We start from the raw sequence: 25,942 nt of genomic DNA on the forward strand, positions 1-25,942 counted from the left end.
CACTTCATTGAGCAATATTGATCCTCACATCTTTGCTAACAAGAAAAGAAATACTGCAAAATTACACTTGTATTCTATATTCTCTGGGTAGTTTGTTTCCTCTAGCAAAAATGTGGAATTTGTTTACAAAAATAGTCAAAATTACATGTATGTCATTAATAACTTTTATTAAACTAATCAAATTAGGACAAAATTTAATAAACTAACTTCTATATTTGGGTAATTTTTTTTTTTCAGGTTGTGTCTGAGGCTGTACGCATAGATGTTTTAGTTGCAAGTGTCAAAAATATTTGTATCAAGAGGGAGGGAGAGAAGTCAAAAGCCTGAAAAACTACTGGTCTTCGACTTCTAGAAACACTATTTCACCCCTGAGTGGCTTCTCCACACTCCTGCAATAGCAACCTGAAAGCGAGCCTTCTTTCCCCCTCTGCTTTCTCAGTCAATTATTACAGCTTGTGCCAGAATTAATATACCTCTGGCTAGTTGATTAAATATGCATGAAATTAAAAAGAACAGTTTTTTCTATGTGCCCAGTACTGAGACAGGAAGGTCTGAAGGGTCTGTGAAGGTGCTTTCAGTTTAGACACATCTAATTTAGCTCTCTGTCTGATGTGGGTAAGATCTTACTGTTTCTGGATTGCTTTTTCCTGTATGTCCTTTCCCATCTTTCACATTAACAAAGAAAAACTGTACCATTTTAATGCAAAACAGGACTTGTTCCTATATTTCTAGTAATTTCTTCTTTGAAACTTTCTAATTTACTTCAATAAAGAATGTTACATCAGTGCTCTCACTGCTGTACCACGTATGCACTAGGACAACCTTTCTTTCTCCTACTCTCTTTCTGTGGCAGATTGTAATTTTGGGGGCTCTTTTTTATTATAATTAATTATAGGATGTTAGGAGTTACTAGCATGAAGCTTGTGACTTACAAAAGGGGTATAGTTGGTGATCTGTAGCACATTTAAACTAAGCGTACATTATATCTTTGCATTCAGACACAGCCAACTTGACTGCCTGACTGCATTAGCATGAAATACAGTGAAGGCAGGGGGAAAGCTCGAGCACTGAATCTACAGCCACCCTCACTGCTTTCCTAGAAGCACACCCCCCAGCATGGCTGTTTTGGGTGAGCTGAGGCTCCTGGTGCCAACACCCAGGCATGGTGCATGGGGCAGCAGCATGTGGGCGGCAGAAAGGCTAGAAGAGCACATGACTGCATGCCTTCAGCCCTACAGACTCCCCAGCCAGCATCTCACATGGACTGGCACACCAATATCCCCATGCATCATCCTATTATACAACACTTTAATTTCTGCTGTGTGAACTCCAGTCTGGCAAGCCATACAAATGCTCTCACATAACAGTCCACCCCTTCCCCCCCCCCCCCCCCCCCCCGAAACAAACAAACAAACAAAAACAACAACAACAACAAAACAATAATGATGTCTTAGAAAAACAACCCACAAAACCCAATAATGACATCATAGGAAACTGGAGTCTCACAGGATTACTGCTCTGGGCTGCCTAATACAGCCAGGCTATGCTCTATTCTTGCATTTTCGGTAATGGTTAACTGTATTTCAAGATGGAGAAGTTTTTAATTGGCAGTTTATGCCGAGGCCACGAGGCTGAGGAACGATGAATGAAATTAGGCTACCAAACACAATTTTCATCACAAATACCCTATAAAAGCTAGTTTTCATTATTACTAACTAAATTTACCCAAAACCTCATTTTCATACTTAAAATCAGTCTGATATTAAGCCATTCCATTGTATTACTAGAATCTCTCCTTTCTGAAGTTCTCTTCTCATAGGAAGAACTCTTCCGATGCCAGCTGCATTATCACTCCATTTCTTCACCTTTTAATAATGAGGTATCAGAGCAGTGCCTGTCCTACGCATGTCATGTGATTTCAAGTCTGAAAGCAAATATCAAATTTTTCTTAGCTGCATTTGCAACTTGCATTGGAATGCCAGATTTCCTGGCACAGTTTTACAGCTGAGAGGAGGGGGGTTTTAAATAGTATCTGATAACTATAGGAACCAATGAGGAATAGCCTCATTATGGTGGGATAAGACACGATCTAAAAGGCTTCTGCTTTACACATCACTCTTTCTGGTGATAGTGGAACATGCTCACATTCAGTGAGCAAAACTGACCTGCTCAATTTTACATACCTATATGTGACTAGCTGGCATGAGATCCTGTATAATACATCTGGGAAACAGCACTAGAATCTCACCCCTTCTGGTACCAGGATAATTCTTAAGCTGGCTTAAGCTATGAACAATTAATGCAAAAAGAAAGACCACTGTTAAAAACCCTTACAAGAACAGAGAGAGCAACACTTTTGGCTACAGTTCAAACTTCAGACAGATTCTCAGCATTAAAGACATACTTAATTTAGAGTGATAAAGCAATATAGATTGGTTAGGGCAGTCAAAGACACCCTGTAAAGCTGAATGCTGCAATATGCTGGATGTTAGGAATGAGCTGCAGTTTTCAGAATGACGTATCACTGAATAGCTGCAAACTCAGCATCTGGATTTTTAGACAAATAAGTGGGAGAGTTCAGCATAAGGCACTAGGGAGACCTATGGTAGCATAATACAGAGGGCTTTGGCCAGTAGCAGGCCTAGACTCCAGAAGTTAAATCATAGCAAGTACAAAGAAGACTTACTTCTTAAAAGGCATACAGGGACTAGGAGGTGTACCTATACTGCAAAATTTTAGCTTGGTTACAGTGACCAATATCAGAGAGGTTATCCCCATGTTCCATATACTGTGAAAAAATTAACATGCATAAGAAGAAAAGTCATTTCAGTGAAAAGGAAGTAAATCTGAGCTGTCCAGAAGTTCTTTCAGTCTTGGAAACAGAAAGAAGAGTAGAAGGAGAAGCCCAAAGGAATACCGTTTTCAGAGGGAACAGTGACTGCATAACAGTAAGCACATAAATTCAGAACTGGAATACATCCTGAGTAGCAAGTTACAGGATGTATGAAACAATTCACAAAGTTTATGAAACTCTGTAAGAAGGAAAGGGAGAAAGAAAGGGAAAGGGAGAGGGAAAGGGAGAGGGAAAGGGAAAGGGAAAGGGAAAGGGAAAGGGAAAGGGAAAGGGAAAGGGAAAGGGAAAGGGAAAGAGAAAGGGAAAGGGAAAAGGAAAAGGAAAGGGGATGATTAGTTCCAGAAATCATTCATCTGCTGAACAATTTTACTACATTTTATGTAAAAATTAATGTGGCACCAGGAATGTATATCTATAAATTCACGTGGTGGTTAGCATATGTTCCATCAGTGTCCTATTTCACATGGAAGTAACTAGGCAGAAAAAAGAAGTTAAATATACCTCATATGTGATTTATGTTAATTCATACTAGAAAAAGAAAACTGTAAAATCTTTTTTAAGATTTAAAAAAAAAATAAAAAATTAAGACTTTAAGAAGCCTTTTTCTGACTCAGCTTTACTACGCAAACACCCATCATTCAGAAGACATCTTTCTACAAATTTCCTTTAGTACCTTCTGTCTAGTTTGAGTCTGGCTGTTGGAGGACAATTTATAGGTCAATGCATTTTTCAAAAGTAGACATGATGATCTATGGGCGATATTTCTAATTCAATTCATTCTTTCAGACTGATAAAGGTATTAATGGTGATATACTCAGATTGTCATAAGGTGTTTCATTTGATACTACGTTATCTTCTAATTATTAAGAAAGTAAAATGACACAAAACCTCCATTAAAAATGAACATTCTTCAAATTCAAAATGATTATTAGAAAGTGCTTATTAAAAAGTGGCTAAAAGTCTAATTCAAACTTAGCACTCAAATATTTTATTTAAATACTCTGAATACTGTGTAATTATGTCCCCCAATGACAGTTTATTTTTCTGTTTTCTGAATCAAAATGCTGGAATTTCACTGATGGGTGTAAGATCAGAGTTCTGAAAGGCTCACAGGAATTTGTGCAGAAATTTCCACAAATGTTTAGAATTGATGTGACTTGGAGCAAGTTGGTCTTGGCAACCTGCACTGTCAATACAAGCTGGGGAACGTAAGGATGAAGCACAGCCCTGCTGCAAAGGACTTAGGTGTTCATGCAGATGTCAAGCTGGACACAAACCAGCAATGTGCCCTCGCAGCCCAAAAAGCCAACTGTATGTTGGGCTGCATCAAAAGAAGTGTGGACAGCAGGTCAAGGAAGGTGATCTTGACCCTCTACTCTGTGCTGGTGAGGCTTCACCTGGAGTACTGCACCCAGTTGTGGAGTACAGGAGAGACATGGACTTGTTGGAGTGCATCCAGAAGAGGGCCACAATTTGATCCAAGAGATGGAACACTTCTCCTACAAGGACAGGCTGAGAGAGCTGAGAGTCTGGGAGACTCAGACTGCATATCAGGGAAATGTTTTTTACGATAAGGGTAGTGAAGGTCAGGAACAGGCTGCCCAGAGATGTAGTTGATGTCCCATCTCTGGAGACTTTCAAGGTGAGACTGAATCAGGCCTCAGGCAACTTGTTCTAGCTGTGCATGTCCCTGTTCATTGTAGGGGGGTTGGATCAGATGGTCTTTACAGGTCCCTTCCAACTCAAACACTACTATGATTCAGTGTTTTTATGAAATTATCTATTGGGATAGCCAAATCAAAACCAGACTGTTGTTTCCTTTCTCTTAGGTGGTTTCTGCAAGTGGTCTAGCATCATGGAATCTAGTGCTCTTCATGCATAGCGACCTGACCATTTTTGAGAATTGGCTGGTATGAGATTAAGCCTGAGTTGCCTTTCTATAGCCTTCCTCAATCATCCAAGCAGACTAAAATGGCAGTGAACTCCAACCTCCTGTCCTTCAAATCCCCTTTCTGCTGCGGTGCCTATGAAAAAATTGAGAAGGAGGTGGTAGCTGATGACTGCTGTCAATTGTTTTGCCAAGACAGTTTTGTTATTGAATGTTCTCCCCAGCTGCCTCTATGCAATTTATGTCTCCTGTAAGATGTGCATAAAGGTCTTGAGTGTGTGCAGTGCAGAGGGAATTGGCAACCATTCTGTTATGGGCTATCCTGTAATAGAAAGAAATAATAATTCCTCCAACAACATGAAAATCCCTATCCCCATCCTAACACTAATCACAGTTCCTACCTACTCCCACAGAAGACACAGGTGCTAATTCAAACAGGATATGTTAAAAACTCTTTTTTTTTTTTTTTTTTTCCCACAACACTGCCATAAAAGATGTCTAAGGATATCAGTAGATACATTTTGTCTGTGTAAAGTCACTGCATGGAGCTATGTTTTGAGACTATATAAATACAGCTCTCATGGAGAAAGTCCAGCTTGGACTTTAAAGGCAATAACACTATTAATTGAAATCTGCTGAACAAACATTATCTGCTGGAGTACTAAATGCATTTCGGTTTTTCTGTAAATGGGAAATATGGCCATGGCAAATTTTGTTTTCCACTTGAATTGTTTCACCAAACCTTTGCTTCCCTGGCCCTTATTGGCAGCAACGTTTGTGGGAAAGTGTGTACAGGACAAAAGAAGCTTGCAGAGTATTCCTGAAGTGCAGCTGCATGATAGGGATGCCCCAGACAGGAGCTGGGCTAGAGGCACATCTGCCTCTCCTGCCCCAATGGTGAGCATAAAGGATGAGGGAGGACAGGGGCAGAGGGAGCCCTGAGTGCTTTGCTTTGCTCTGACCTGTCTCCACAATGCACTATTGACAGGTGTGGGATTCTAGGGCTTTCCAAAGGGCAATAACAACAACGGCATCAGCACCTTCTGAACACAGAAAAGGCCTGACTTATCTGTAAGGCTAGCAGTGAGCTAAGGCACTCTAAGGAGTTAAATAACTGTTTATAAACTTGCATTTCTTATTTAATCAGATTACCTCTCTCCATTTCACTCTTTCCTTTCATGTGTGCATGAGTTCCACAATGTAATAATTAGAAAGCACCATCTGCATAACAAAATCCCCAGGAACAACTGCAGAGCCTATGATTATTAGCTCAAATTCCCAAGGAGTATAGCACGCAGTAATGTTTTCCTGAAGGAAACCCATCCATCTTCTCAGATAGGAGTCTGTCTTGTGCTCTCCTCACACCACAAAACACTGTCTCTTATTGTATCTTAATATCTCACAGTCTTTAATGCATTTATTCCCCTAGGGGACTTGTGAGGTGAAAAGTGCTGTCATCCCATTATGCTCATGGGAACCTAAGCCACATAACACACACATACAGACAAGCAGGAATCACTCAAGGCAGCTCCCTCCTGTTGTTTCCAGAACACATTCACTGCCCAGTGTTAGTTCAGCACTGGCTTCTGATAGGTAATGGGACTATGGGCTTCTTGGCCATGACCTGCTCTCTAACTTCCATTAAAGCTTAGAGCAGGCCAACACATCATCCCCCTTCTCAGCACATAGCCACATCACCCCCACAAACTGCCATGGAAAAACATGCCAAACCCATCGTTCATTTGGCAAATGTTACACCAAGGCTTAACACCAGATGTGTATCCCTGTGGGTGCTGTCATGCAACCTGAAGTCACGCCAGAGGCCACTGACACATACTCAGGATTTTTCATTATAAGCTTTTCATTAATATCCATCCAAGCATAGCTCTCCCCATGCCAGACAGCTATTACATATATATATATGGTACCTAAGCAGCTGAAGACAGTGGGGAGGCAGCACTTCTTGACCACAGGGAACCTGTGGCATTCCAGACACCCATACTCAGCATGCCACTTGGCTATGTGTAGGGACACCTGGTGCTCCCCTGCTAGCCTGACATTGACAGTGCTTAGTCAGCTCCTGGAAGAAGGCTAAGCTTCATCAAAGCCAATCTCCTGATCTAACTGCACAGCTACACTTATTTCATCTGGATGGTATACAGCTAATTTTCTGTCTGGTTCATGAAACATTAGGAACAAGGTACGACTTTACAACTCTATCACTGTATAACATAAGCGATGTGCGCAAAAGGGAGTCAGTCATTGCTAGTGACCAATGTCAGTGACAGTGTCTCGACTGATAAGAGTTAAATTCCACACAGCTGAACATAACTGACGTATTTCCATATCACAGCACTTGAGATATGGGATTGTTTGAAGGTGTGTACTCCACTATCTCTTTGTTTTCAAATGTAGTGGTCACTGACAGTGAGGTGCGGGCAGTCACAGCAAGTGAAGGCCCCATTTGATCATGATACTAGCGGAACAGTTCTTGCTTCATTCATGCACTTTGGACAGTGGGCACCTTAAAAGCTGTGTACTATACATGCCATGTAACACAAATAGGCTATTTTACCAGACACCAACAAAACCTCCTGAAAATCATGACTGGCATCCAATGCCAACCACTGAATGTGACTTCAACTTCTACTTGCCAAACTTAAACTTGGGTCCAGCAAACTGAATTTTATGGGACACCACAGAATTTATACAACATTGGTAATGGACACAATAATGGTAGTCTCTTTTGTAGGGGAAAAATATGTAACTAGAACATAGACTTACTCTACTATTTTTTCTCTATTCTAAAATCTCCTATGAAGCAAAGTAAAAGAAAAAAAAAAAAAAAAACCCTTTTGAGCTAAGAATATCATTCCAATTTGGTAGAAAATAAAAACCAAGATAATGCTACAGGAAACTGCCTCTAGTTGCAAATTCAGATATCCTCATTCATCACAATAAAGCATAAGCCTAGAAGTCTATATGAGAACAGTCTGAAAATTTAAAATCACAGAACCAACAGTAATAATAAAAGTAAGTACTGTAGACCTATGATTCCCATAAAACAAACAATAAATTCATTTCTATGTTTCAGGTAGCACTGATACAGACTGACACATTCTGTACTATATTATATTTACACTTAAGCTTTTGCATTAAGATTTTGTTACTAGATAAACTGCGTTGGTTTTCATAGTCTTTGTCAATGTGGTACTAAGCACAACAAAATATGTGGTAAAATCTTGACTCCTACTCTAACTTAAACCTATCAACACAGCAAGCAGTTCTTGCCAATCTCTAAGATATACTGTCCACAGAGTCCTCTGTTTTACAGAACAGAATCCCTCTGTACTATTAAATGAGCACTAATACAAAGCCAACAGCCTATGCTGAACACGTCAAGATACTGTAATTCAGATGACTAGTAGCCTCTAGACTTCTACAACTCCTGAACCAGATCCTGCAGTAATGAATGACGGCTCTTGAATGGAAAAGCATTTTTAGGTCTGAACCAGGTACGCACATGAGACTTTGTGCAGAAGGTCTTGGTGATGCAACGTCTGGTTCAGGGCTCTTGAATGCCGTGAATACGCATGGCCAAACACTGTAATTAAATATCTTTTCACAGTGTAAATACTTACAAAAATAATGGTAAAGGTCATAAAAAAATGGCATTATGGTTGTTTTTTCCAATATTGAAATGATTTAATAATAAAAGATACAAATGTTTGTGTATATACCTGTTTATATAGCTGCATGTATATAAACATCAGTATTACTTGAAAGACATCAAAATAATTACAGACTGAAACTATACGATTCATTTTAATGGTAGACAATTAAGATGGCTGGCAAGCCTCATTTACACATTTCCTGTTCTTTTATATATTTAAAGAAACATCAAAGGTTTTTAACAAGAAAATTATATTCTCCCAGCCATAAAGTATACTCTTCTGATTGCATTACTGTGGCTATAGAATACAACTTCTTTGCTTGCTGACAATGGGTTTTGCTATGTTAATTAAATAAGTAATGTGTCTGTGATCTTTATTCATCAAAATTAATGCAATAATATCTATGCTGAAGGCTCATATTGGACTCGATCTGGAAAGCCAAATGAAACAGCTTCACTGGAGTTACCCTGAGCTTATTCTTGATGCAACACAGAGCTCTGACAGGAGTTTCTGTATGAAATCAGTTTACCCTTCCTTCACTCATTATTATTCCTCATCGGCAAACACAAGTGTCTTCAGAGGAGACAGCGATGCTCCATATTAGACTACATTACAGAGAACAAGTCATGAGTGTCCTGTGGGTGACGGAGAACATGCAGAGGCATCACCACTGAGCTCTAGGGCCTGGCCAGGGGCACAAGCCGTTGGCTGAAAGAAGGTAAAAATGCTGGCACTGAGTATGGCTTATCATATCTGGTAGCAGGACTTAAACCAAATGATAGAGATTTTCTTTGTGAAAGATCTGCCAGCCTCTGGGATTATCTCCTTGAGAAGTGGCAACTGACCTGCTCCAGCTTTCTCTCCTCAAGAATTCATGTACAAATACCATATCATAAGTGTACAGAAGGTGATAATCCTGCACCAATCCTGCAGGCAAATGCACTGCAAGAACAGCAAGAAACTTTCTGCCGTAGTTTGAAGATTGCCCAGTCAAATTCAGTGTACGCTGCTGCCAGAATCAGTGTCTTGCAACTCCCTGAGAACTGGATGAGGAATTCATGAGCAGAAGCGAAAAGCAGAAATATCTGAGATTATTAATATTATTGTCCTATTAACAAGGTGGGATACATCTGAAACGTGGGAAGAAGGAAAACCACAAGCTACCTTTGATTATTAATATAGCCATGCTTTACATAGAATTAATTTAGGCAATATGAAAAAAGAAGATAATGAATAGTGAGGTAACTTTAAATTAAAAAGACTGAGTAGTGTTTAGGAAACAAGCAAATGGCCCAGCCATCCCCAGCAGTATGACTCATAGTACTATTTTCATATTTGTATTATTTATCTAAAGACCTTAGCTGAGCCCTTTTCTGCAAAGAACTTGTGTTAAGTACTCAGAAATTATCTCCTCTTTCCTAATTTATTTTCTACAGAAAAGATGTCTTCATTAAAATCTTATATGTAAAATGCCATCTTTTAATTCAATATAACCCTCTCAAAAAATAAGTATTTAATATGAAAACTATTGAAAGATACTACACTGAAATAAACTCTCCAATCAACATGGAAATTGCTTCTGGGGAGAGCAGATTGGAGCAAAGAAAACAAATAGTTTTCAGTGGCAGAAAACTGAATTTCCATTGGTGTGGGGGAAAGAAAATGACATTATCTTTTCCTCTACCCCTACTCCACATACTCTAAAATTGAAATCTTAAACAAAGATTATAAACAGCTCAAACAGTTAAAAAGACAAGAGGGTAGGTGTTTTTACCTTACAGATAGTTAGAGACAGGAAACTGAGACAAGAGCAAATGCTTTACAGAGAAGTAATACTTGGAGGTGATGTGGAATGCTTTCAGGCCTTTAAGGTCCAAAGTATTCAAGTAAACCTTATTAAATAGCAGCAGTCCTGGAAAATTCATAAGGTAAAGCAGTAACTGAAATTAAATGTTATTCATCTCTTAATTTTATTTGCATTTGTCATATGCTGAATTATTTAATATTCACTGGTAAGGACTTTTTTTTTTTTATCTTCTTAGAGCACTCAGAAAGGGAAAAAGGAATTGTAGTCACATCACAGATGCTTATGTTAGCTTCTTGCTCTAAGTCACCTCTGGAGTCAAATATCCCTTGAAGAAGGCGGCCTCAAGTTACGTTAGCCTTTGCGAAAACCCTTTAACCATCTAACCTAATTATTTCTACTATTTTTGTATGAAATCTGCAAAACTAATTTTAGGATGCCCAAGAAATAGAAGGCCATACATAACATTTGCTACTATGGAAGTCTTAGGCATTAAGTACTATTATAAAAGGACACAATCCAGACAATATACTAATTAAAAAAGGTCCCTTGAAAGTGAACAGCTAGAAATAGATGCATGGTATCTGTCCATTGAGCCATATGATTGTCCTTTAATAGATTACACATTATAAAGCATAAAGAGGCAATACGAAGGAGGATACATTAATCTAACTAAAGATTAAAGCATATTTGTAAATTGATTAACCCGTTGAATTTCTGTAACAAACTAGCTAGTGTTATATACTGCATATATTTTAGGAACTGTTTTTTAAATGCTTTACAGAATCATAGAATCACCAGGGTTAGAAAAGACCTCCAAGATCATTCAGTCCAACCATTTACCTATCACCACCATTTCCCATTAAACCACGTATCTCAGTAGATCTAAATGTTCTGTGAACACTGCCAGGGTCAGTGACTCCACCACCTCCCAGAACAGTCCATTCCAGCATCTGACCACTCTCTTAGAGAAAGATTTCCTAACGTTCAACCTGAATCTCCACTGGAACAACTTGAGACCATTCCCGCCAGTCCTACTGCTAGTTAGATGGGCCGACCCCCACCTCACCACAACCTCTTTTCAGATAGTTGTAGATTCCATGGCGTTCTCAGCCACCTGATTTTTCCCATCAAAGTAATTGAAAGCATCAGAGAAAAGAGATAACCTTACAACCTTACAGAATCCATTCATTTCTACAAAGAATTAAAGATATATGAAGGTTATATATTTTTCAATGATGGAAATTGATGAGACTGGTTATGCTGTCAACAATGTTTATTGATTTCTTTTAAAGTTCACAATATTTCCTTATTCTAATCAGTGGTTAACTATTAAAGGTGTTTTAATGGGCATGGGGGTGATAGTGGGATAGGCAGACTAGATCTTGGAAGTCTTTTCCAACCATAATGATTCTAAAGACAAGAAGTAGCATGAGGCTTTGCATGGAAACTAACAAAGAGGAGGAAATTGGATGATAAATACATGCAAGACTCTTGGAGATTAATCCAAAACATACTGAATGCTGTAGATAACTTTCTATTTCCTTCAGCGGGTTTTGAATTAAGACCTCAGAACTGAGGGCTTAAGTGTCAAATTAGATTGACCAGCAAGAATTAATAAAACCTTTATAAAGCAGTACTATAATTGTGAGATTTGTGAATTGACTAACTAGTGAAGAACTCCGGTGACAGAATGACACAGTTCATGTAGCCAGAAAGGAGACCTTTAAAAGAAGCCAATAAGCAAATCCTCTGGAAGAAGCATCCTTTAGAGATCTCAGATGCACATCCATAAATTCCACTGTAACTGGATGTTAACAGGTGGTCCTTGGGTACATAAGTTGATATCTTTCTTATCCAAATATATGTTACACAAACTGATAACCTTGTCTATTACAACGTTAAATTTATTCTTCTTTTATTCATGGACTTAAACCATTTTATCCTACTAGATTTTTTTTCTTCATCATATCTTTGCCAGTAAAAGCCAAATAATTTGAATCAACCATATAAAGGAGTGTTTTTCTTTTCTCATTTTAGATTTGTCACAATTTAATTGTATTGACCATCAGAAAAACAATGTGTAAGAGAACCCTATTTTTCCGTATAATAAAAATCTTTATTCTCATCCTTCAGACAGAAATCTTTCCATATGGAGGTGTTTTGTGGGTTTTGTTGGTTTTGATTTTTTTTCCTCGTTTTGCCTTCACTCTCTTTCTTCTTTCCTTAAGAGCATGCTGGATCAGGAGTGACCAAAGGCCAACATACCGTTCATATTGAAAACAAGAGTTATCAGTTGGTCACGGAAGTGCTATATAAGATATACTAAACAAGAAATATTATTTATAAAACAAATTCTCTTTATCATATAGTTTTCTTCTGGTATGAACTGAACAAATATTCTGATTAAGCTTTCCTTTAATAATGGGCAGGAGATTTTTGATAGTAACCGCTACTCAGTTGGAAACACACCAGAAACATTCAGATTTTACCTTCCAAAGAGTTGTCATGTATTTTTATAAAATTATAAAAGATACCACAAAGCTCCTCACTGGTTATCTCTGACAGTTCTTTTAAACTGTATTTCAGTTCTGGCATTCCAAAATATGCCTGTTTAAAAATATATTGATATTGAAACAACCCATGAAAACAACTATCATCTCATGTTAAGTTTGAATCATGTTATGTTTTCTACATTAGCATAAAAAATAGCTGGAATACCTTCTCCTTATGGCTTATTGTGTATGCATGTGAGTAAATGGGCTACATCAGGAGAGGGGTGGCCAGCAGGGACAGAGAAGTGATTCGCCCTCTTTACTCTGCTCTTGTGAGGCCCCATCTGGAGTACTGTGTCCAGGTTTGGAGCCCTCAGTACAAGAAAGACATGGAGCTGTTGGAAAGGGTCCAGAGGAGAGCGACAAAGATGATCAGGGGACTGGAGAACCTCCCCTGTGAAGACAGGCTGAGGGAGCAGCACTTGTTCAGCCTGGAGAAGAGAAGGCTGCGGGGTGACCTCATTGCAGCCTTTCAGTACCTGAAGGGAACCTATATCCAGGAGGGGAGTAAACTCTTCGAAAGGACTGATAATAGTAGGACAAGGGGAAATGGATTTAAGTTGAAAGAGGGTAGATTTAGGTTGGATGTTAGGGGGAAGTTCTTTACTAGGAGAGTGGTGAGGTCCTGGAACAGGCTGCCCAGGGAGGTTGTGGATGCCCCGTCCTTGGAGGTGTTCAAGACCAGGTTGGATGGAGCCCTGGGCAACCTGATCTAGTAAATCTGGAAGTTTGGTGGCCCTGCCAGGCAGGGGGTTTGGAATTTCATGATCCTTGAGGTCCCTTCCAACCCAGGTCATTCTGTGATTCTGTGAAATGCATATATTTGAATACACAGTCATGCGCAGGTACATGCATTTATTTGTACGTAAGTAAATATTTTATATAGGTATAGAGGAAGAGAGTGCCACTCAGTGAACCTAACTTACACCAATTTAAGGACATCAACTTCAGCAATGGTACCCCACAGATAACACTATAGAAAGTTGGCAGTCAAGCCTTCTGTTTTGTATGTGTAATACATGTGTAGACCGTATTGACAGATGTAGACATCTCCCTTGTACACATGACTTGAAAAAAAGAAAATGCCACACATTTCCAATTATGACTTTTTTAAACTGAGCAAAGGTAAGATTTTCTGGGGAAAAAAAGAAAAAAAAAGAAAAAAGTTTAAACTTGAAAGGAAACAGAAAGCATTGAAGAGAAGTTGAAGAGTTGAAGATGCAGGAATGCCAAGGTGCTATACAGTAACAGCTGTGCTCTGCTCTCATCCTGAAATTCTGTGCACTGAACTGTAACCTGACAGATACAGGGCTAAAACTGTTGCCAGGGATCAGTGCCACACGAAAGCATCCCGGCCAAACACATCCCTCTTCTGACACAGTGGCTCTGTCCCAAGGTTTTCATCATACTGAGAGATCTTGGTGTAGAAATTATCCTTGAGGCATATGATCCACTGAGCTCAGAGTCAAATCCAGCACTGACGCACTGCCAAATGGATGGAGGCATGGACAAAGGCAGACACAGACACCTTACAGCATTTAGGCATAGCAATTCACAGTCTGAGGCAATTGGTCTGGGAATCCAGACAGGTCACTAGCATATAAACTCATTCCTAACCTCACCAGAAACCTTTCCATGTGCGTTATAATGATGTACGTTACTATGATCTCATTTTCCTTTTTTTTTTTTTTTTTTTTTTCCTGAGATTGAGTTTGCCGCAATTGTCACTAGCAGTCCAAGCACACATTTAAAAAGGAACTTAATAGGTGAAAAAGAGATAATGAGGTTTTACTAGCTTTTTGAAAGTCTTACTAAGAGTGTTGTGATTTTTTCGCAGGAATCTCTAGTGATTTGTACTTTGTCATGAAAAAAAAAATGGTGCATGTAAAATATCTACCTTTTCTAAAATACCCAATGGCAAATATTATCTTTCCACTTATTTATTATTTTAAAGAGAAGTACCTCAGTTTATCCCAAGTGAGAAATCAGGATCTCATCACACAACTAAAAAATTGCATAAATGAAAAGATGGACCTTATACTAAAGAGAGTAAGTATTACCAAACCATTAGAATAGTGGGAGTCAGAAACTGAAATAACTTTGAGCATCTCAGCCTCACTAGTGAAGAAAGAACAAAAAAAAAGTATAAGTATATCCACCTTTTAAAAGATAGGAGCTACATCACAGTGACTACATATTTATACATTTTCCTGCCCCTTGGTTATACCTTTCTGTTAGTGTCTGTCTTCTGTCTCTTTTATAACTCAATATTCATTGAGGCTCAGTGTAGGTTCTAGACCATGACAGACTGTCGAACTGAAAAATTTCCTGATGCCACCAGCCATCCAGTCACCAAGTATTACTACCCCCCGTTTGCCTGCTGTTTGTACAGACTGTATAGGTCTTCCTGATGCATGAATTAGGTTTCTGTGTTTCCTTTTAGAACATACACTGAGAACTTCCTAAATTACTCCTAAAACTAAAAATCATATAGAAATATCTACTAAGCAGGCAGAAAAAATATGATTTTTTTCATTTTCTCCTTTCATCCACTTACACATCCAGTCAAAAACCCATGTGAAGAATTACTTAAGTTGGTGATGATCATTGAGGGACTGTTGTATGCCTGTGTGCTGTTCTTATAAACATGAAATTTCTAAGCGCAGAAGACTGTAAGACTGATGTCCTTGGCTCATTTTTCAGACCTAGTTATTCAGGCATAAATAGTGTGCTACAAAGCATCATGAAATGACCTAGGAGTACCTTTAACACACAGGTACAGTGAGACCTAGAAAAAGAGCACCCAACAAAGAACCAGATTTCCTCAGTCTTGTAGAGATTTGGCAAATAGAACAAGATTTTCCCCTTTTGCAATAGGATGGAGTTCTGTATGTGAATCCCTTTAGACAACATGGCAAGTTTGAATGTGAGCATTAATAAAACACAATCTTTCATTTCTACTTATACCCCCCCGCCCCAAAAAAAGAAACTTCCTTCTAAGTGGAACTTAATTTTAAGCTATCACAAATAAAACTCATTGTGGCATTTGTGCTGTTTTTCTTTAAAAATATATGAAAGCAAAATAAAAGTAAATGATAAATGACAGGCTAAATGATGCCTCCTGGTCCTTCATCTTATATATACCTATATTTTAAAACAAAACAAGCATACACTTGAATTGATAAAGCACAGTGGTTGCTTTGGTACTTCTGAAAGTGCACATGTTAAGAACTTAAAGAAACACAAGGATTACTGACCCACCAGGCCATAACGATAATCCAAAACAGCCAATATGGTCCCTACTATAAATTCTTCTTATTTTATGCAGCCTTGACACAACGGATGGAACGGATAGAGGTTTATAATAGAAATGCTGATACAACCTTATCTATAGCTGTGCAAACTGTGCTGCTATAATTAAACTTTACAACTTGAATATCTCTAGATAAGTTGGTAGTTTTTAATCACATTAATCAGAGCTTCAGTGTTTCAATTGCCATATATTATCACGTAGTGTGCACTATAAAAAAGCAAGAAGATTCCCAGCCCCTAAAGGTTACAGCTGTTACAAAACATGAAGGTATATCTAAACACATCTCTATAAGTGCAAAAATACCAAATGAGAATCTCATTCTGTTATCCATTTTTCTTTTTTTTTTTTTTGCTTTGTTTCCCAAAACATGGGTTTGATGTAATGCCCACAGAATGTATGCTGAATACATTGCAAGAATATCACTGAAAAGAAAAAGGAGCTTCATTAAGATCAGTCCCATGTGCTTCAATTTTTCCAATCAGCAGTAAAACAAATTGACTGCCTTCAGTGACAGCAGCAGGCAGAAGCCTGCTCTTTCAGAGGGAGGCACTGGGATGAACCTTCAAAAGGTGACTTCCCAGAGCTACTAAGGAGTGTGCAGACAAACTCTCACTACTTTCAGTGGTCCAAGATTTGGAGTCTGGGAACAATTTCTGTAAATATTTCTCAATTTATCTGAGTGATTTACAGTTTTATTTCAGCAAAGAAAAGTTTCCTCTTGAAGAAGCCATACTGGGTGCAAATTGAATGGATATTGCGTTGGACCTGAAACCATTTATTTTTACTAACTGTTGCTAACTACAATGATGAAATTAATCTAAAGATAAAATTTAGTTGCTTACCATTCTCCATCACCCTAGATTTGTAAATCCTTGCATCCAGCACACCAGATCATACAAATATATCTTATGATATATTCCCATACTTTTAATGCCTCCACTGTTGCATCCCAGGTTTTATAACACTTTCTTCAGACAATTGGGCTCTCCTTAAGAAGGGCAACACAGGCACGTAGCACATCTGCCACAACAAGGCCTGTCAGGAATTAATGGGAAAGAGTGTGCCTGTAACCATGTGTGACGGAGCAGGGTGTGCTATGGACATTTATGAAAATCACACAACATGTAGCAACGCATAGGAGTTGCCATAGTGTTATTCTGACCCCTGAAGGATGGAAACAGAGTTAGCTTCATAGCCATTTTTTTCCAGTTTACTCACTATACTCTACGGACATCAAACTCTAAATAACATTAGCTGAATTTATTAGTGCTTGCCCAGACTTATCCTCAAGAAATATGAAAATAGACATAAACTAATGCTAATGCAACTTTAAAATACTGATGCTTTCAGGGAAGCTCAGGAGAGAAAAAAAAAAAAAAAAAAAAAAAAAAAAAAAAAAAAGATTTTTCAGGCTAGTGCCATGGTAAAATTACTGTGAGTTTGATAGTGCATTAAACGTGATAAAGAACAGGTATGTGGAGATCGTGTTTATCAAGCGATGCAAAGCCCACTCTGCCCTCACCTCTTTTTAAGTGAAAAGGTGTTAAGAGAAATTTTGCTACAATGAATCCAGAGTGAAGTGGGAAGGACAAAGGCCGGCAGTGATAAGATCACTTATTTCAGCTGTGTTAAGATTTCATCGGTCTTACATTTTTCAGAAAATGCATCCACAGGGCCTCAGCAGTGCTTCTGGATGCTTATCTGTCCTCAAGGAGTACTTTCCCCCCTGCCCTCCCAGAACAGATAGAAATAGCGACGCATGATTCCAAAATGGGTATTAAAATAAAGGCTATCTTGATACTGCTCTCTTTGTGAGCTATTCGCTCACAAAGCCCACCCTAGTTAAACCAATGGGACTCTCACAGCACCTCTGCTCTTCACCTTCTTACACCTGAGATGCCCACGTTCCTGGATGCCTATTCTCCAGCTCTAACCCAAGGACCACCTTTCAGCTCCTTATATCAGTGTAACAGGTAGGTTAGGCTCTTACACCTGCCAACACTTCTTCCCAAAGTCGGTCGCCCAGCAGCAGCTTGCTGCTGATGCTGCTCCCTGAGCGAGCCGAGGTCTCTACCGCGCACCTGCCCACGGGTAAGCAGCGCGGCTCTCCCTTGCAGACGGCCAGCAGAGCCTCGCCTGCGGAGGCGGCCGAGGGGGAAGGGCGAGGCGGATCAGCTAGATTTCGACTGCCTTCCTCCCCCGCTCAGCTGTCACCGCGCTCCGGAGGCGCCGCTGTGACCTTGCAGTGAGCGGGCGGCGGGCTCCGTCCTGCGGGGCTCCCCGGGATCCCGAGGAAGCAGCGGAGAGCTCCGCCCTGCACAGCACAGCACGGCACGGCCAGCAGCGAGCGGGGATCTCCCCTGCTCCGCCCGGGTCCCCGCCGCAAAGTTCCTCCAAGTGATCGATTGGCAGTGCGAGCACCTCCTCGCACTATCGGCGACTGACGCCACTGATGTAATCAAGTTACATAATCATCTTTTTTTTTTTTTTTTTTTTTTTTTTTTTTTCCCCCCCCTCTACAAATCCATCCATCTTCCTACGGGAAGATCTGCATATCTTCGCCCATCCATTATGCATGAAGCCACGGGCAGTACAGAAGGGTATAGATCTCCGCGCACGCTATGGAACTTTGGCGCTGCGGTGCCTCGCACTGTGCAGCTCCATCGCTACCCGCTCCCTCAGCCTTCCCCCTTCCCCTCAGTGAGAACCGATTTTGCAGAGAACGAGCGAGGTGCTTCGCTTTAAGTCCTTACAGGCTGAAGTGCTTCCCCTGTGCTCTCAGCCGCTCGCTCCTTTCCCTTCCTCACTCACACCACAGCCAACAGAGGGATGACTCCCACGCAGCCCCCAGCACAGATGCACGAAGCACCGCAGATAGGATCTCTGTTTGCAAATCTGCAACTCCCATGCACGTGGTCTGAGGTTCCCGCAGGTGAGTTATTGGGTGTAAAAAAAAAAAAACAAAAAAACGCCGTATGGGAGCAGGTGGAAAGGAGAATTCCAGCCTAGTGACACTTAGGACGAGGTGGTTTGGTTTTTTTATTCCCCTCGCCACCTCCCAGTTCACAGTTTCCTTGCAGGATGCACGGGAGTGGTAGCAATCCCCCACCACCGCCAGTGCCATTAACCCCCTTAGCACCACAGCAGTGAGCCGCGGTTCACAGCAATCGCCACCTTAAAGTTTAACAACTTGAGAGCCGGGATTCGCTATCTCCATTGCAGCAGAATGCCGCACGGAGTTGGAGACACTTGTTTTAAGCAGCGGGTGGGAGTCGGCTCAGGATTTAATGCATTCCGCCACCGAGAGATTCCTTACTATCACATTCCCTCCTCAGCCAAAAATATTAAAGCGGGGGGGTAGGAAGAAAAAGGAAAAAATGAAGCCCAGAGGTTGCGGGTAGGAGGGCACAAGGGGATTTTTCCCATATCTAGTTGATGGAAAAAAAGCCGTCCCCGGAATCCCGCTGCAGTCACTGCTGCCGTTGGCCGGATCCCCCGCCCCGGGCTAATGCAGCACGCACCCAAGTACCCACCGCAGCCCCACGCCAAGTTCAGCATTGCCGTTCTTTCGCAATGACCTTACCCGCAGGAGTCCTCTTCGCTGTCCCTCCGGTGCGATCCGGTCACCACGATGCGCTCCCGGCCGGAGAAGCCCCGCGTTCAGTCCCGGGGCTGCGCTCGCCACGAGTGCCGCGGACGCGGCGCCCGGCCATCCGCCGCCACCAGCTCCGCCGCGGGCGCAGGTAATTCCATACAGACTCCGGCGCCCCCCTCCCGCCCTCCCCCCCGAGTCGCCCCTTCCTTCCTACTTCACAAAGTGCCCGCGCCGCCGGCAGGAGGTACCATCCAGGTGCGGCGGGGGGAAGAGGGGCGGCCGGCCTGGGGGCAGCGCCGCGTCCGAGGGCCGGGGCCGGGCTGCGCGCACCGAGTACCGGGAGCGGCGGCCCGGCGGGGCTTCCTGCTGCGGGGGGCGCCGGGGGAGGGCGCTTCCCGGCTTCTCACCGCCGTGCCAACGGGGGAGGGGGAGTGGAGGGAAAAGAAAAATCTCCAGAGGGAAAAGAAGAAAAGAAAAAATCGGTTGTCCGCTTGCCCCGAACGATCCCAATCCCCGGCGAAGGTGCCAAGTGATCAGCAGCGAGCAGGAGATCCCGATGGGTAACCACAATCCACCCAAAATATCCTAAGGAGCGGAGAAGGAAGAGAGAGAGAGAGGCGAGAGAAACTGCAGTGCACGATCCCAGTGCTTCTACACGAGCGCCGCGTTGGATTGAATGCGCTCCGCTGCTAGCCGGGAAGGAGGGACTGCTGCTGCCACCCCATGGCCGCTCCGGCATTCGCCGCGCCGTCAGCATCACTTTGGGAGGCTGATTTCTTTCTTCTTTCTTCTTCTTTCTTTTTTATTTTTTTTATTTTTTTTTTTATTTTAATTTCCCCCCCTCCCCCCTCTGTTGGAGGGGGGCGGTGGGGGAGGGCTCTTCCGAGGGCTCCCGCGGAACTCCCGGTAGCATCCCCGCGCCTCCCCCCGCGCTGCGGGCGCTGCGCTTTCCCCGCGAGCGGGCGGCCCCCGGCCCCGCGCGGGCAGCGGGGCAGCCGCGGCTCCCTCCCCCGCTCGTCGGCTTCCGAAGCGAAGTGTTGTTTCGGAGGAGATGATACATTATCTATTCTTGGATTTTTTTATTTTATTTTTTTATAAGGCAAACTGTGGGCCTCGCTGTTGCCATGGGATCTTCTTTGTGCGAACTCTCTGAACTGTGTGGGAACAGTTTTATTTCCTTCCCTTCAGATTCCTCTTTTTTCTTTTTCTTTTTTTTTTTCTTTTTTTTTTTTTCTTCTCCTCCGTAACTCTTCTGAAGATATGCATCAAAATGTAACTGCGTTGTTGCCAATTAACAGCAGCTGCAAGGTGCATCTAATTAGGAATGTTAATTACTTCACAAAATAAATAGTCATTTGCAGATGCTTATAACACTAAACAAATGCTCTATAGAACATAACTCTGTGAAATACAGGTGCTCCCCCAATAAACCTCACCAAATTTCTGCACCATCCTGCTGGGAATTTGGCATCCCCTTCTCCGTAACACTAACTCTGCAAGTGCATGCTCCTAGGAAGAGACGTACAGAGCTGCCCACACAGAAGTACATCACAGGATCATAGAAACATAGAATGGTTCAGGTTGTAAGGGACCTCAAAGCCCATCCGCCCCAACACCTGCCATGGGCAGGGCTGCCCCCCACTAGCTCAGGCTGTCCATGTCCCCATCCAACCTGGCCTTGAGTGTCTCCACGGATGGGGCACCCACAACTTTTCCAGGCAGCCCTAGCCAGTACTTCACTACTCTCAGTGAAAAAGTTCCTCCTCGCATCTAACCTGTCTCCCCTCTTTTAGTTTAAAACCATTCCCCTTTGTCCTATCACTTTTAACGCATGTTAAATGTTGATTTCCCTCCTGTTTATAAGCTTCCTTTATATACTGGAAGGCTGCAGTGAGGTCCCCCCAGAGCCTTCTCTTCTCCAGTTTCCTCAGCCTGTCTTTAGCAGAGATGTGCTTCAGCCCTCTGATTGTCTTTGGCCCCTCCTCTGGATGCATTCCAAATGTTTCACCTCTTTCCTGAGCTCCAGGACCCAGACATGGACTCAGTACTCCAGATGGGGCCTCTCTAGGGCAGCATAGAAGGGATCAATCACCTTCCTCACTCTGCTGGCCACAGATGGTTGGGTTAGGGGCATTTTGTCTTCCTCCAACCCACTGTGTATGCTGGGAGCGTGGATTAGAAAGAAATACCTGAGCTAAAGACATATAGTTTTATGTACACATACATCTGTAAGTGGTACTTTCCAAAGCGTGGACAAAGGGATGAGGGATGATTCTGTTATCAGAGACTCCAACATGTAGGCCATAGGGAAAAATACAGAATACTGTACTTTTTAAATCTTCGATATGTTACAAGCGAAGAAAAAAAAAAGAAGGAAAGCAGCATGTGGGAAACTGTGAATTTATTATGTCTTATGGTAAAGGATAGAGGATTATCAATAGGCAGATAATGCTCTGAGGAGAGTCAGTGGATTGCCAGAGAGGTGGGAGTTGTTGTAGAGCTGGTGGAGATCATGTACGCCTCCACCTCACCTCTCTTTATTGCAACAGAATGGCATTCTTCATTTTGGATAAAAAGTAGAAAAAATCTTAGAAATGAATGCAAAAACCAGTAGTCAAGATTCAAACGCAGAAATTAACGCGACTGGTTCAACCAGGCATTTAGATAGCACTGTGATGAGTGATCCATATGTGTGGGTAGTTAAAAGAGACACTGAAAACTTTATGGGATTCTCTTTGTGGATCAGTACAGGGCATTTTAAGTCAGCAAAATGACTCATTCTGTCTACTTTAGAAAGCTGGTTTGGGTGCCTGATTTAGAAGCCCAAGCATTCTTGGTTGAGAGGAAGAGAGAGAGAAAGGAAGAGCGGTGCTCCCAATTTTGTTTCTCAAAGTTTTCTTTTGAGAGAGAGTTTTTCTGTTGTCACTGACAGTTGATCCCAGGCTCCTAGCACAGGCACCTCCATTAGATGACAACAAGAATCTCATTCATGCCCAGCCAGAACAATGAGTGCTCTAGGTTGTCTGGCAGAGCTTAGGAAGGGGATACCTGGGGTTAAAGCATTGGGCAGACACTCAGAACATTTGCATTTAGTTTCTGATTTTTTTTACAGATTTCATTTCCATTGACAGGCAAGTCATTTTATTTCTCTGTGCTTTTGTTTCTTCTTCTTATAATGAGTGAGTTAACACTGTTCTGTTTCACAAGGGTGAAGATAAAAAGGCATTAGTGTTTGTGAGGTGTTCATATGCTGTGGTCATGGTAAGTTCCCAGAGAGGCTGATTAAGGGACTGGCAGGAGAAAGGGAAAATGAAAACAGTAGAAGCCAAAGGATGTGAATAAAACAAAAGCTAATTGCTAAAATCACTGAAACCAGACTAATAGAAAAGCTGTAGACTGTTCACACATGCAGAATACTTGCATTCTTGGGTTAACTTTATCTCTGGGTTAAGGAATCACAGAATCACAGAGTAATGGTTTGGGTTAGAAGGGACCTTAAATATCATCTAGTTCTAGCCCCTCTGTCATGGTTGGGAAAACTCAGTTTGGTTCATTTCTCAGTTACTGAATTGCTATGAATAACAATGTAGCTGTATGGATGCATAAAAGATTTTAGACTTTTTTTTTTTTTGGGGGGGGGGGGGGGGAACACTATATTTTTCTCAACCACATACTGAACTTGGGTTTGGCCTCTCCTTAGTAAGCATGGCATACATATAAATAAAGTAGGGAATCTTCTTTATCTTCATCATGACCAAAGTGTTTTCCAGGTATTACTCATAAGCGAGAAGCTAGTTGTCTAAACATTGTTTCAGTTCCATGGTGTACTGAGCTAATAACTGAGTAGTGTAACCTGCACCTGCATTGTGTGCATCATCTTGAGGCACTGTGTCCCTTGACAATATCAGGGGCACAACCATCAGGCAGAATGTTTAAGTTGAGTGAATGCAGTCTGCTCAAATGGGAAGTACCCAAGAGCTAATACTGTCTCTTAGGTGTATGATGTCCTTCAAAACTCTCTTGCCTCACGCTCACCTTGCTAGCAAGTCTGTTCAGGGAGTCTGAAGACTGGTGGAGCTTAATTTCTCACTTCTTATCTGTATATTTTGGGAATTAAATAATATTCCCATCTTCATATTTATTTCCCACTTGTTTTAACAAATGCATTGGGAGAATGTTACACAAAACATCAGCATATTTACATTCTCTTGTTTAGCGTTTATAAATAGTACTGATATAGCATAGTAAAAATTAACATAACCATAGATCTTTTTAGATGAAAAACATCATGAAATAATTTTTTTCTGAAATATACTTTCTCTCTCAACTAAGGACACCAAACAGGAGACCTAGTCATGCAAAAATCTATACGCGAATCTCATAAACTGCAGTTGCAATCTAATTACTACATGCTTTCAGTAAAGCAAAAAGACCTTCATTTTATCTCCATTTTTTTCTCTTTTCCCCTTTTCAAAGTACAGTTCCATTGATCTTATTAAAAAAATAAAATAAAATAAAATAAAATAAAATAAAATAAAATAAAATAAAATAAAATAAAATAAAATAAAATAAAATAAAATAAAATACAGGCTTTCTTTTATTCTTATTAGTCCATTTTTTTAAATGATTATGTAGACTACATTGCTATAGAGAGAAGAAGGTAAACATTGAAAACTGTTATCTGATTAACTACACTTATTTTCCTTGAATTCTAGTGTGCTTTTATATTATATGGATTGTCTTTTATTTATGTTGTGTGCTGTATATTTTCTGTATTATTTATTACACATTTTTTAATAATCCAAGCAAGAGTGTTCAATAGAGCAAATATTTTCAAATGACTAATCTGTGTTGTGTGAAAAAATTATCTTCTTTACAGAAGAGCCTTATTCTAAAGAGTACATTTCTACTCAGGGTATAATGTTAATTTCATAACTAAGGCATTTCATCATGAAAAAAAAAAATCGTGTTTATAGTCTTAGCTGTAAAATTTTCTCTGCCTAAACTATGTATACATTTCTGTAAATGTAGGCATACTGTAGTCACTGCTGAGCTATGATGTCCCAGATACTACAGTTTTACACTGCTTTTCTTGTTGGTACCATTTTTATGTGAGTAATCCAGCACCTTTGTGAAGAGCGTGTCAGACAGCTCAAGCTATTTGTTGTACAGCTTTGCTGGGGCCCTGCTAGCTATATTTGCGGCTGAGACAAGTCCTTCCTGTCTGTTAGGCATCAGTTGTAGGTGGCCTGAACAAAGCACTACGGCACCTATAGATGAAAAGTGACATTACATAAAAGCTAAGTATCTTGTTACTACTTGAGTAGGAGGATACTTTCATTCAGAAAGCCATTCCTTCAAAACATGCATTTCACTGATTCTTAACATTTAAGGAATATATAGGCATACATATATAATCTTCGTTGTCTTGCAGTTTACTCCTTTAGCCTTATTTATGAAAGGGTAGTATCAAGGTTATTAAATGCCCATCGCTTGCGTGTTTTTAATTTTGTTAAAATAAACAGTCATTTTTCATTCCTCTTTTCTCTCATTAGGTTATAGCATAAACTACTTAGAACATATAGCATGCCTCATCTATCTAATTAAATACTCAAGTCAAGAAGAATAAAAAGAAGAATACAAGATGGGGTGTATTCATTTATTAAGAAAATATTGGTATACTTCACTTATGAATTGCTTTATTTTCCTTCTTAGATTTAACAGAAGGTAGCAATGAGGAATTGTTTTTCCCATGAGGATCAGTTTACATTTTTTATTTTTATTCAGCAATATAAATCTCATTCAGTGCCTATAAAGTCAATATAAAGGTTCCTATTGCTGCAGTAGGAGTTACAACAAGACTTGTATTACTGTTATCCATTCAAAGATCACAGATTGCAGATTTTAAATATAAGCATTATTGGAAAAAATATTTGATAAGAGCAATGGACTTGAGTTAGAGCTATAATCCATCAGGGTCAGCAGTGGATTCCCTAAAAAGGCTGGAGAAGAGCAAAAGAGATCAAGAAAGAAGAAGCAAATGAAAAGCAAGTACTGAAACTTCCATAATACATCTCCCAATAAGAAACTTAGAGAAATTTAGTCTCCATGGAGGCTCCCACTTGATAGAATAATATATATCTTTCAGTGTAGCTCCTGCTTGTCTCACAGCTCCCTCAGTGGTCAAGCAGCAGCTGTGAGCCAGATGGCTACAGGGTAGGCTGGGGTGGGTCTGGTGCTGCCCTCCAGGTTTGGTGGC

At 40.8% G+C, this 25,942-nt stretch overlaps 1 protein-coding gene across 1 annotated transcript in view; it reads right to left on the reverse strand.

Annotated features, from left to right (window-relative positions):
* IL1RAPL1 (interleukin 1 receptor accessory protein like 1) overlaps nucleotides 1–19,803 on the reverse strand; it is a 659,497-nt gene extending 639,694 nt beyond the window's left edge. The window contains exon 1 of the mRNA XM_072357399.1: nucleotides 19,672–19,803. The gene's annotated coding sequence lies outside the window, so the exon portion shown is untranslated. The remainder of the gene's footprint in view (nucleotides 1–19,671) is intronic.
* Nucleotides 19,804–25,942: the final 6,139 nt, after the last annotated feature.

The sequence above is a fragment of the Excalfactoria chinensis genome, chromosome 1 (assembly GCF_039878825.1).
Source record: "Excalfactoria chinensis isolate bCotChi1 chromosome 1, bCotChi1.hap2, whole genome shotgun sequence".
NCBI classification, from domain to species: domain Eukaryota; kingdom Metazoa; phylum Chordata; class Aves; order Galliformes; family Phasianidae; genus Excalfactoria; species Excalfactoria chinensis.